Below are 14,975 nucleotides of genomic sequence, written 5' to 3'. Positions count from 1 at the left end.
AAGTATGTTTCTTTTGTTAGACGATATTAATAATCAAGTGTTCTTTAGACATTCATTCAAGCACTTTGGATGCTTTCTTCTACTGTAAGATTTAAATATAATGTCGGATATGTGTTTGTGCGACACTGCTTTAAGCATATAATTACCAGTTTTCGCTTCTGCAGTAGTTCTCTTATTAAATAATAAGCACTCGGAGTGAATTAATTATAAAACCAGTCGGTCGTTTCCTTTAAAAGATAACCAAAGATAAACCTTCAGATGTCTATAGGGTTGTCATTTGATATTCATCAGACAAATTATTTCTTTTCGATAGAAATCTGTCGATAACCATCATTACAATCTTTTATTGTATGTAATCTTAGAACGAGTTTTGCATCGTTACACGACATATGAAGCGTTTCTCATTTCCCATTTTCGTCAATCTACCTTAGTAGTTAGTACTATAATATAAAAATTTGCATGGATAGCTGTTAACACTGCGATATGTAGTGTAAACACTTGTGGTAGGCATACTGTGTTTTGTTTGTTTCACGCTTAGCTTGTCTTCATAGCCGCAGTAGATTAAGTATTAAATATTTAGTGTATTCTATTATTTCTGCTCCAAGGAGGCGTGCCATTATCGTTATCTGACCTCATTGCATAACTTATTCACCGTACTCTGGTGAGGCCGGTTCCACGCTGGTGTACTTCTTTCTAAATTCAATAAAATTTAATATAAGGAAGAAACATTTACAGATCAAAGTATTAATGCCGACAAAGATCTTCTCTATGCCAAAATAAAAAAATTGTCTAAATTGCAGGTAGGTGCATATATATTTTTTATTATATAAGTTACTATATTATCTTGATTTAATATATCTGTCAGTCCTTATAGACTTAACCGACTTGCAAATATAAAATATACTTATGACCCCAATAACATTGAATAATTTTATTTAAATTTTTTTCAAATTTTTTCTTCTTATTTACACATTACTCTCAGCATTCTACGGATGCCCGCGCGGGTGCCGGGTCCGTCGCGTTGGACGTCTAATTTCAGGATTTGTAATCAATTTACTAGTTGTGTGCTATTCTTATCTGTATACGTATTTTTCTAATAAATGTTTTCATTAAAAGTTCCCAGTTCTTATAATGTTGGGAATTTAAAGTGAAACATCTTTATATAAAATTTAATTATACAAAAAACATTTTATAGATTATAGTTACTTTTTGATACATATTCAATGTAAAACTTGTTAGTAAATTTTATTCAGTTCTCTTGTGATGATCACACAAAGCTACCATTTTTTGAACATTCATATAACTTGAGAAAATCTCAAAACATATATTTTCTTAACACAATTTCAAATATAAACATCAAATTTATGTCTATTTGACTAACATGACTAACACGTGAGGCTTATTTGCATCGAGAAACACTTTAACATACTATGTTTCATTCAAAATTTATTGCGGATGGATATTATGTCATCTGAAATAAATTTGACAGTGTCCTTGAGACTGCTTTTTTAATGTTTGAAATGCTTTTCTGCGTTAACGTCTTTGTCATATAGAATACTTACTGTGTAAACTATAGTTTACATTATACACGTAAACACGTATATAATTGTCGTATGTATGTAATCAATTGGTAACGTATGTGTCATATGACAGTCGACGAGATAAAAGATTAATGTAGTTTTTTAATTCGCTTGTTAATACTTCACAATGGTCGCCTATAAACTTACATTAACTTTGGATCGAGACGTACGAATGATTTCCCGTTTTTCATTCCTACATTAAGACAGATAAAATTTCTCATCATTCCATGGAGTCACCGTGCGGGTGCCGACTGCTGGGTCCGTCGCTGCAGGGAGAGGAGCTTCAACAGTGCCTGGGACATGCGACCCAGGTGTAGGTTTAAGGGGCCCATCTAACGCGCGTTTAACGTTACTTTATCTATAATGCAAAACTGAAAATCATAGCTGATATTTTTTCGTGTATTCGTTTAGATGAAAATAAGTTTTTCGGTTACTATCTTGCGTTGCTTGTTATTTTATAACTATACATTCCCGATATTTCGGTATATTCACAGCAACCGTGATCAAGGACAGACGAGATGACTGTGACATAATTCAAAAAGTTTAATAATTTACGATTGAAATACTTTAAGAGCAAAAAGAATATTATGCTTGAAGGTTCGAGGTGACAACAATCGTTAATCTACAATACTAATGCCAATATTATGTAACAAATATAAAAATAAATAATATCAGCTTCGAAGCAGTCCGTGACTTTGTAGCAATTCATTAAAAAAGTCTATTAGCTTCTTGATGTTTCTTAAATATGTAACTGACCGAGAATACTTTATACAGTTATGTTCCCACGCCCTTTGAATGAAACCTGCAATAGGTAATCTTTTAATACAACCTAGTCCTTACAATATGTACATAATGACAGCTGACTAAAGCTGTTTTAAATTGAACCGGACAAAATTAATTTTAAACCCAAAAGTTAATACTAATTTAACGACAAGGTTTTAAATATATTTTTTTTAACTTAAAATGGAAAAAGAGTGAACACAAATTTAAATAAATGTACTTTTTAGAATAAGTTTTCTCTCTATCTTAATTTGGGAAATGAAAACAAAATGTGACATTGATATACCACGGTGCCAAAAAAATACACAATAAGACTGATGTCTCAAACACATAGTCATTCTTCTATTAATGGCTTCTTCATCCGCGAGACACGGTGACTTAATGCAAGAAATAGTTCACAGGAATTAGCATAGGAATGGTGATTGTTATAAAAAGCGCTCAGCCATTCCTAGCGATCCTACTTGTATGGAGAGGCATTCTTCGGAAGTTAATAAATAATGCAGGTGGGTGGAAATAGTCGGATAGCTCACAGCCTACATTATAGATTAAAGAATCTCTCATTTAATATATTTGTAAAATAAAAAGAGTTTTAACTATTCATGTATAAAGTTCAATAGTTTTTACTCTGTGTCATATTTATAATGTCACATTTCATATTTAATTGAAAAATTTTGACGATTTTCGTAAATATAAATGTAATAGTAAATTTTTTTCTTTCTACCCTTTACAGCCTACAGATCTCTTCCTGACATATTCCAGTTTAAACTAAGTATGAGTTAAATTGTTGTCTATTTCTTAAATTTCAATCAATCTTAAAATTATCTCAATGTCAAAAATGTTGATATTTTTAATTCGACCGTGATATATTTGTATATCTGTCTTTGTCGGTTTAGAGAAGTAAAAAAAAGAGAGGTATATGACAATGAAGGGTGTCTTAAAGTTCAGTGTAACCCTCCGGCAGACACGCTGACAAAAAATAACGGTAATTAATGTAATCAAGAGCGTGTCAGGGACGATTGCATGTGATGCAGCCGACAGGTGAACCGTGATTAATGGCATTAGGATAAAGGCGAGCACACACGTGAGACCTTACTGTCGATGTATGGATTATATCGATAGAAAAGATAAAAAGATGCACTCGTAAAAATTTTATATTTTTTTCCAAACCATATATATTTTATTTAATTTTAATGTAGACTTGTCCTGATAGGACTTAAAATCTCAGTTTGTTCAGGAACACTTCATAGGATTATTTTTCCAATCAACGATCGTTTGGACTTTATAGGTACTTTTTTCTATAAAAACAGTCTCATTCCAGTAGCCATAAATAAAATACATAAATATCTAAGTCATTTACTTTTAAACGACAATTTCTGTATATATTTTAATTTATACAATGGAGTAAAATGAAACTAGTATTATTCGGATAAACTACGCGTGATTTATTTTTGTAAAGAACTACACACTCCCGACGTTTCGGTTACTTTTCAGCAACCGTGATCACGGGCAGACGAGGTGTGAATCTAAAGGTTGTAATTGGTTGAAATATCAAATGTAAAACATGCAGTTGGTCCAGGTACGGACAGCCGCTGACGAGGCTGCGGTGCGTTTTTGGATTCCGCAGCCTCGTTCGTTTCGCGTAGCGCAGGAACTCACCGGAGTTTTACTGCCTCCTTCCGAGGTAGTGTTTAACCATCAATACGTAACCAACACCCTGCCCCCAGAGGGCTTGATATGTATTGAGCACATTGCTGGGTATATAAAAAAAAATTAAATGTAAAACATATTTAAATTGACGACATGTCGTCTGTGTGCATCCGATCTTAATGGAGACACGACAAACATCTATTTATTTATTAATAAACATAACATTTGACATATTTACATAAATACAATAATATACGATTACATATCCGACACAATCACCATCATCACGGTGACGGCTACAAAACAACGGTAAAGACATCAGCAAATGAGAGGGTTCCACAAACAGAACTATTATAAATACTATAAATTATATAATACATAATGAACATTTATATATATATATATACCTTCGTGTGCGGATTCTCAAGACTTATAATCATTATAACTGAAATTTGTTTACCCTTCTTCTGCTTTTTTTTAATTTTTTGATGTAAAATAACATGACATTGGACTTAAACGTAGATAGCATCGCGATTCTAATGCTTCTATGTCAGACGTTTTATAAAGAAACATTAAAAATTTCGAGATTCAAGAAAAAGACTGAAACACACTAAGGTAATAAACTATACCGATGAGAATGTTTAGTCCAAGTAGACGTCATAACACAGAACTGTTTATCGTTCATAATTGTTCACAGAATATAGTGTTATTATAGGGTATTGAATGAGAAACGAGTAACGCTTCGTATATCGCGTGACGATGCCAACTCGGACTAAGGACACAGAACTATCTAATTTAAGGTCCCCAACTTGTGACACGATCGGAATCTAAATGCTCTGATATTAAACTAATGTATAAGCATTATCTCAAGTATTTCATCTTAAAATTCGATTGCACATAATTTAATTAGGATAAAATGCTATCGACTGTTCCGTCTCCGAGCTGTCACGATGCTATCACCCGGAACATCTTCTAATATAGAGCTGTCTTGCGTAAAACTTATCGTGATTAGAAAGTATGGCATTCAGTGTACTGATTGATATTAAAACATTACTACATCCTTTCGATAGTTCGACAATAATATCAAATATTTCAACATAATATCTACGTTTGTATGCTCGGGTTGCTGAATGAGACACGGGAAACGCTTCGTATGTAGTATGATACTGGATACTTATGCTTTGCATATATCGGAACACCAGGAGCCCCTACCACGAGTTCATTCGTAAATCTTCACACATAACAGTATCAAGTTAGATATATGAATGAAAAACTGGTAACGCTTCGTATGTAGTGTAACAAAACTCGCGGTTGGGTTAATAAAGATAATTGATTGACATTTTCATCTCGTCCGCCCATGATCACGATTGCTGCAAAGTAACCGAAAAATCGGGATTATGTAGTTTAAAATCATAAAAAACGCATAGTAAAATCCGAAAATATTAGTTTTATTTAAATGAATACTCGCTGAAATCTTAAATATCATCAGGTAATAAAGATTTTTGTACTTAACAGTATCGTTGATTAGCCAAAAGCAACAACATACAAACATACAATAGGTAACATGCTTAGGAAACAATGAAATGACTGAAAAACAAAGTAAGAATTAAATTATAATGAAAAAGAAATAATCAAAATCATCGCAGAAATTACGATGACGTTTATTTATTTATTTTTAAGTCCATTATAACTGAGTGATTGAATCCGAGTGGCTTTCAATTGAAGCAAATATAATAATGACAGTATTAAACAATAATACAGATGACCTGAAAAATATTCTTTAAACCGTGGGAATATAAATTACTGTTACAATGACAGAGAGAAAACTTAAAATACCTTAGACTAAACAAATCATTAAAAAAACTAACTCTTTAGAATTATTTGAAAAAATCTGCATACTCAACTGACAGACATTCTCATCTCGTCTGCTCGTGAATACGGGTGCTGCAAAGCAACGCGTAGTAATCCGAAAAAAAATAGTTTTATTTAAACGAATACTCGCGAAAGTCTTAGAACTCATTTCGTTAAACAAATAACGTTTAAAAATGTTAAACAATAGTTATTACTAATATTGACGTGTAACGATTAACTATGACAGAGCGATTGTACTCATTAAGGAGGAAGAGGTTCCCAAGCTCTAATAACGTAATCCTAGCCGCGTCTATCAGAGACATATACTTTGCTAACTTTGTCGCAACATCCACTTGGGGTCGGCTACTTTACCCACGCAACATAACGACGTTGCTTAACCGACCACTATTAATAATGAACTTGTATTTTATTTGTTATATCATAAATAAGAAGAAAACAAAGATAAAGTATGTTTTTGTTGCTTAGAATCCTCATTTTTCGATTGCATATTAAATATTGGAAGAAGGACTCTTTCTTCACGAATTTCTTCTTAAGAAAATGGTAATTCTTATAGTTGATCTATAATCATTATTTTACAATAGCAAAACATAAAAAGACATTACACTTCGTTACCGTAGAACAATACTACCTCTCATGTCCTTTAAAATTCATATTCAGATTACTTCGTGATTAAAAAAAATATTGCAATACTCCTTCACAAACAATATTGTGTAATTAATAATAAAATAGAAAATCCAGCGACAACTAGAAAATTGTTAGTACAGACAACATAATGAAAAACAAGAGAATACATACATTATAATACGGGGAGGAGTATTTTTAATCTATTTATCATAATGGACACTTGTAGGTTACATTTACAAAGAAGCTTAACCTTTTCAAAGAGAGATTAAGGTCAGTGGTGATTTAAGTTAATCCGAACCTCAAATTCTCTCGTACACACTTTTTACAAACAAGGTTGGTCGTTAGCATATTTACAGATTCCTGTCAACCAGATAATCTAATAGATACTTTACTTCAAACGTTATCAATGTAAAATAAATAGACATTTATTGAAGATACAGCTACTAACGTCGATAACTTTGTTCCGTGAGAATTACAAAGATATGAGACGGGAATTTTTACTATGAACCTATGAAGAATAAGTATTTATGTTGTATATATAGTGTGTGTTCAAAGCAGTTATTTTTTATGTGCTCATTTATTTCAAACTGTCTGACATTTTATTTTGCAATATACGTATGTACTTATGTTTGTTTGGTGAAAGCTTTTGTTTTAAATTTTCAGACGGGATCAGTTGAAAACTTTCATAAGTTTGATGTTCATCTTAGATTCAAATTAGCGGCCCATTCAAGATGGATATTTCAAAATCCTGTATATTTTTAAGAGTACCATTAAAAAAATTTTTTTTTTTTGGAAATACATATATGAGTTTAAATGAATTGAAATTTTGTATTCATATCAAATAATAAATCAAGCTGCAAGCAACAAGACATGGAACTTTTTTAAGCTTTGATTGTTTCTATAAAGTGTAAAAATAAATTTATACCTTCAACCCTAGACCCGATGGAACCAAGTCTACCAAAAAATCACTGAAGCATTTAGATATGTATACTTTTTGGGAAGTAGGGACATATAAATGAAACTAATGTTTTCGGATTACTACGCCTATTTTATTAATTTTAAAAAGACGACGAGACGACATCTCGTCTGCCCGTGATCACGGTCGCTGCAAAGCAACCGAAGCGTCGGGAGTTTGTAGTTTTAAAATAATAAAATACGCGTAGTAATCCGAAAGTATTCGTTTCATTTAAACGAATACCCGAGATAGTCTTATATCTCATTAAAAAGTTACATGTTAACTCTGAAACAAAACTTTTTGTCCACGTCGTTTACTAATTAAAAAAAAGAAGTAATTTTATTACCGACCTCATTTTTAAGTTTGTCTCTGAATATGGGTCAGTACCACACAAAGGTTAATTTACGGATGCTATATTTTCTTTACTAACAATAGTACAAAAGGTTAGCTAATATCCGATCGGCGCGAGGTTACCCGGGCAATGGAACAATTAAACCCCGGACAGTACAATGCGAGACGTATTGGAATAATTACAGAAACTACAGAAATATAATCAATAACTCGCAAAACATATATTAAATTAGCAAAACATAAGTTAAATACAAAAAATATATATATTTTAAAGCTATGACTAGGCACAGCTTTATTGTGCTAAGTGGGTTACAACAACATAATACTATTAAGTGACAAAATCATGAATTCAATGCATATGGTCACCCGAATGACAAGATCGAAAACAGAACTTTTTGTGTGATTAGAGACAATTGGATGCGACATCCGACACAACCTTCATAATAATATCAATCGAACAATAAAATGAACAAATTAATACAAGAACCAAATATGTTTTTGTAAAAGCCTTATCTGTGTGATCTAATCTCGCGCTTGTATGTCCAACCTTCTTAGCTATTCGGCAAGGAGTACAATAACTACATCTCCTTTACATTAAATTAATAGCTGAAGATACGCGGTATTATAAATTGCTATAATATTGTTTGCATTGCGAATTTTTGGAGGATAGGTCAATTAAACATTAACCCACGTTCAATTTAACCCTTCGGTTAAGTATTTATTTTGGACAATAGCGTATAATACGCGTTTGAGTTCCGGTCAGGGCCAGTTCCGAATAGCGATAAAGGTCACCTCAATCACATTTAAATTTACACTTCGTTTGTATACAATATTATATTGTTAATTAACGATGAGGTTGTTGATGAGACGGGGTTACTATTGTACAATGAAATTAATATGCTATACACTTTAAATCAAAGGTAACCGAGTCCGCTAGGAAACATTTTTATCATGTTTTTGACAATCAATCTTTGTCTTTTCTTATTCAAGCTAGACCGATGTACGAAATATCTTAGTTACTGGTGATGTGTATATCTAAATATAAACTAGCACTGAAAGTAGAAAATTTTCTAACATCTTTGCCAATTTTAAGAATATAACGAGTCAGTATTTAAAAAAGGAAAGGAAACCTGGTCTTATAATTTCAAATTATAAGATTGAAATCGCCAAGCGTAGTGATTAATGCTCTAACCTTCTACATGTGAGATGAGGCTTTTGCTCAGCAGTGGGTTCCTATAGGCTGATAATGATAAAAAAATATAATTTAAAAAATCTTGAAAACTGGAAAAATGCACAGTGAATACAGTCTATTCTTCCCCAAAAACCTTTAAAACAATTAGGGCTTATTAAACGTCTTATCAGAACTTTAAATTGTTATCAGTACACGCTATTACATCAATATTTATTTAACACCCGATCCACTAAACACATCTACAGCCGCATCTAACACTGTCAGCGATAAATCTCGGGGCCTTCAGCAATGTGAACTGGGCTGTAATATCTGTAATACGTAATTAATTATAATAATAACAAATAAATTAGTTTTTGTTAATTAAAACAATGCGTGGGAATAAATTACCGAAACGGATGTACAAGTTTTTGTGGCATTCGTTAAAATAAATATCGTTTTACAGTCCTGACTCTAATGCTCAGTGCAATATAAAATACGACGCAAGTCTTTGTTTCGTACTTAGTAAATAATGTGTTCACATGTCGCTAGAACAATGTGGAGGTCTTAGTTTTTTGATGTGTCTAGTACATTCAACATTGTTTTAAGTTTACATTCCGATTTAACGAAATTTATGCTTAAAAACAACAATTTTTTACCGAAAAATTCGATGTTAAAAATATTTTAAGCATCAAGTCATTTACGATTATCTATTTATAATTTTTTTTTACGTTCCGTAATACCGAGACTATTATCGTTAGTATAAATAACCGTAATCACGTCGAATGTTACCACATACGGAAAACTAACAAGGATGAATACGACTGAATATTATTTAATGTTGGGTAGACTGACAGTGCTAGTGGAAGGACCTCGGTTTTGTTACATTATTTAACTCTAAACATTTTATTGCAGTTAATAGCAGTTAACTGAAAAAAAAAACAGTTTTTTTATGAATCTGTTAGAACAGGTAACGAAATATGTATAAAAAAAAAAGAACGAGTACAAATAATAAAAAATGAGTAAATTAGTTTAGATAACATTAAAATCGAATTCACACAATCCTTTTCCGTTGTATTAAATAAAATTAGAATTTGAAAAATTAGCACAGAATACTATATTTAGACATTATGAACCCTCAGCGTCATTACATGAATCAGAATGATAAATGGCTATCTCATTAATCTATGAAACTATTTGTGAAAATTAGATAATTTCGATTGAGGTAAAATGAGTCCTATTTAAAAACAATAAAGCCTATTTTTGTGGTTAAGGGTTAATATTTAATGTGTGGATGTAGCTCATTATATTGGGTAAATTAGGCGCTCGTAACACATCACTCGCTCAACTGGAATCATAATTGGAGGTTATATCTCGAGTATGTTTGAGTGATGCGCATTGAATGAGTTCATTTAAACATAACTTAATTTGTGTTATAATAAAACATTTATGAAATTACTACACATATCAAGGGGCTACTTTGAATTATACTATATTTTGTGGAAATAACGATAAAATGCTTCTGTACATAAATTACAAATACATTGTACGTAGGGGGCGTAGCTCAGATGGTAGAGCGCTCGCTTAGCATGCGAGAGGTACCGGGATCGATACCCGGCGCCTCCAAACTATTTTTTATTTTTTTTCTTAAATAACATTTGTACAAATTAAATTCTTTACAAAAGAATTTGTAAACAATTCATATATAAAAACGATGTTTAATTGTTAAGTTAGTACGGTGTTGCAAGTATTACGTAAGCAACAATATGTTTAATGAGAGGTCGAGTGTGTCTTGCAATACGAACGCATTTTAAGAATAATTATATCCGACATTTTGAGATCACGACTGAACCCGCCCCGAGTTCATTGTGAAATGATCGTCTTTATAAGAATCATCTCATTTTATATAATAGCTAATATCTTTTATTTAGGGTTTTCATTCGGGCGAAATAAAACAATATCAAATTAAAAATCACGTATAATTTAATTTGTATTTCAATATATAAGTTATGCAAAAAGTATTCCATACTTATATTTTATTATTATTATAAGAGATTAAAATTAAATTATAGCATTGTGTAAATAACCTCAAAAACAAGACTTACCTATAATATTTGTAGCATGCGTGAAGCAAATGTTATCTGTATAAATGTTTATTGAAATCAATGCGTATTTTTTCGTCATTGTTGCTGCGTGATCTACATGGTCTTGAATCAACTTAAAAACACAAATGCTATATCTCACTCCAATACAGTCTCGTTAGTTTCTCTTGTTTGTTAATAACTTGAAATATCTCAGCTTTGATTGTTAATCCAATCATTTAAATAGACATCTCCCAAAGATATTTGTAATAATTTTTTCCAAGAAGCTAACATATATAAATTATTTGCCACGAAGTTCATTTAGAAGGTAAGATGACCAAAATTTTTCAATTTTCTTTAATAGGTACTTTTGGATTTGATTCCAGTATATTAGTTTTTATCGTGACGAGACAACACATGCTGTCGCGAACACGATTGCAGCGGAATCATTAAAATGTCGCCCGCAGACCCAAATATCATCTTTTTGTACTAACGAAACGTAATTAGTTTGTATATTTAAACATCAATCATAATTAGTTCTGGTGCGTTATAATTCAGTTTGTTAGTTGTTTGCGGTATCAAAGGAAAGAGTCAGTCAGTCAAGGAGTTCAGCTGTTATTGAGCCTATGCTAGTTAGCCCTGGTTTGACCCTCCCTCTTTGCCAGCTAAGCATAGCCGTAACCGCACTCGGAGCAGAATTTACTCGCCACTATCCGCCATATAGCCCATAAGTAAATCCATTCGGAGTTTTCCACCCCTCCGAATGACGCTAACAAAGCCAATAAGGCTAACAGCTACACTCAAGTCGAAACGAATCATCTATTCTGAGTCTTCAAAGCATAAAGACTCAAGAAAAATTATATTCTGTTCAAGTTCATCGTTTCCGTGAGGGTGTGGATCTCGTTGTTTTCCCGTGTCATATTTATAACTATCCAAAGATTTCCATCAGCCTAGCCTCACTCCCGATCTTCCAAATAATTTTCATAACTCCTTGAATCCCTATAATTAGTTTTGTATAAATAAAATGTAACACAAACTTAGATGGCAGAGCCTAGCTGCGGTCAAGTAACTCCAGCTCGAACATGGACTGGCTCGACCGGGGAAGTGCCACCCTCTCACAGACGATCGCCGTAAAGAAGTTTTTAATGGCTGCGTTTCGTCCGATGAGTGAGAGAGCCGGTTGCCCTTTCCCTTTTCCCACCCTTTCCTCTCCCTCTTCCTCAATCAAGGGTGGCAACGCTTTCGCAAAACTATGTTGCGAATGTCCATGGGAGACGATCCTACCTCCATCAGGTAGACCGTCTGCTCGTTTGCCGCCATATAATTGAATTATAGATGGAAAATGTAAAAGTTTTAATTTACCTAATTAATTTAAAAAAAAATCTGAATATAATATTTAACATTTCATAGATATATTAAAGTTATGTTCAGGGAACAGTTTCAGTCTTGATTTTTAATGTTCGGCGTTACTTCCAGTTATGTTACAAAATGACTGAAGCCAGTATTCACAGTTTCCAAATACAAATTGATCCTTAAATATTGCCATTACAAAATGACAATGGTCCAGTATCAATAATATAATCAGTCATATAAAATAGTCTAAGGATTATGGTATAGTATATTGTATTTAGTACGGCACGGCTGGCGCCACTTGTAATACTAACTCTGCCAAAATTTAGCTTGATTGTAACAAAACAAACAAGAAGGCATCAATGAACATCTTGAGGGCATTATTGAAACACATTGCTTGGTTATTATTTTAACATATAAACTATATTTTTATTCTGCAATTCAAAATGTCAGTATTACGATATACTTGACACGTTACTCAAAATCGGCGGATGAAGATAAGTTCATCTTGTAAAAGGTTACTAAGTAATGCTACAGGCTATTGCCATAGTGAGTGAAACTTACACAACTCGCGTTTATAAGAACGATGTAATGTAAATAATACATTTTTAGTAAATACACCCTTTAGGCGACGGTTGAAGGGCGATAGTTTTTAAATATACAATGAACAAAGACGTAGTGATCAAATATATTCAAACAATATCTGAATGTGTTAGAAACTATAGGAATGATATAAAGTATGCAAATGATGGAAGGGCTACATGAATATAACGTAGAGGTATTTATAATTTCTTCAAATATGAAACCTTTTTTTATTAAATCCGACTGAGGAGTGATTAACTGTCATTCCAGCCGTTGGAAGGTGGAAACGGAGTCGGAGGTGGTGAAATCACTACCTCAGTATCAAACAATTCATCCTTTTCTTGAAGAAATATCCCGGGACTTGGGACGCTTAATGTTAATGTTTTTATTATAATAAATTCAGTACTATAAAGAATTGATACATCCCACCAAGCTCTCGGAACGACTCATATTTGGATGACGTTTGTTTGACAAGCTGACAGTTGCTCGAGACGTCTGATGTAATTTCGATCTCATTGTAACAGATAATACTATCTCCATTGTATGTGGATTGTTTTATATTTTTATCATAATAATCATAACTCTCGTCATAATAATATAATTTAGTTTAACATATATAAATATATATATATGTCTATCAATTAAGATACTCTATAATGAATTTAAATAAAATCTTTGTCTTGTATAAATATTTATTTATCTAAATAGGATTGTTAAGCAGACATAGTCAGAAGATATCGTTCGTTCGTTATATAAGTCGTGTTTTTATTTAATCCATAATAGTTATTGTTATATTATGTTAATATTTCGTCTAATTAAGATAATTTTATAGAATGTTACTGTCAATGGAAACAAGCTCGATTCTCGAACCTAAACATATCTCATAGTTACAGTTTCACCGTGTCCTTTGACCTTCGACTTCGCTGTAACATATAGTGATTCATTGCAAACATACCAGCAGTCACTCGCGTCAATGATATAACCATTTATAGAGATATTTAACACAATAGTCATCGCTCATAACATTAGTTAGGTGGTAACACTGACGTTGAATTCATTATTTGAAAATTATGTCTATTTTAAAATGAAAAGTTTTTTGAATTTTCACGGCCTTACAAACTTTAGAAAAAAAATTTCGTTTGAACATATAGTTACAAGTAACAAAATGACGTCTCAAAAGTCAACATAACTTATACTAAGTATAAGGTGTTTAAGTTATCGCGTTCAATAAGATTAATGTGATTGCAGACGAAATGTCCTTAATATGTTAAAGGTTAAGTCGACCTAGATTCAGGGGAACGAAAAAGAATTGTCTTTCGCTAACTTTCTTAATTCATCACATTTTTTTACTACACGTCTCAAATAAATATGTAACAAAACAAACTTATAACAATATATAATAGCATTAAACACATTAATATTCACCGCCAAAAGTTCTGTCACAATTAATTATAGTAAAACATCTTGACATATTTTTTTTTATGCTCTGGCGTCTTTCGCAATGGGATCGTGAAATATTTTGCCAACGTCAAACCTAAATTATTAAAAGTAGTGTTAACACCTCTATGATGGCGCTAAAGCATATGTCAGAATAAATAAAGCATGATGTTAGGATCTGTCTGAACAATACAAACGTCAATCAAAGTTTAATTATTAATAAAATTGAATTAGATTGAAATGAAATATGTACTTTAATATTTGAACCAATATTAATATTTACTTTCATAATACGTTTTGTGAATTATGTTTTCGTAAGTAAATTATTATTTTAATTATTTAACTATATTAAAGGTTTTTTGTAATATGATAGTTCGACTTAAAATCAATGATATAAGAAGAGCAATGCGTTATTTTTATAATATTGAAATTATATGACGTCAGGCGCTTTGTAGGATATCATAATTAATAAAAAAAAATAACGTTCGAATGATTATTATATGAATAACTTTAATCGGTCGTTTCATAATGCATTTTCAATTGTTTTA

General features: G+C 31.9%; 1 non-coding gene across 1 annotated transcript; it reads left to right on the top strand.

The window, feature by feature from the left end:
• The first annotated feature begins 10,530 nt into the window (after nucleotides 1-10,530).
• Nucleotides 10,531-10,603, top strand: Trnaa-agc (transfer RNA alanine (anticodon AGC)). Its single transcript has one exon. It is a non-coding gene; the product is annotated as a tRNA-Ala (tRNA).
• The last annotated feature ends 4,372 nt before the right edge of the window (nucleotides 10,604-14,975 follow it).

Source organism: Danaus plexippus, chromosome 14 (assembly GCF_018135715.1).
Source record: "Danaus plexippus chromosome 14, MEX_DaPlex, whole genome shotgun sequence".
Lineage (NCBI taxonomy): Eukaryota > Metazoa > Arthropoda > Insecta > Lepidoptera > Nymphalidae > Danaus > Danaus plexippus.
The sequence above is the reverse complement of the archived record's forward strand: the minus strand, read 5'-3'. Positions and strand labels throughout refer to the sequence as shown.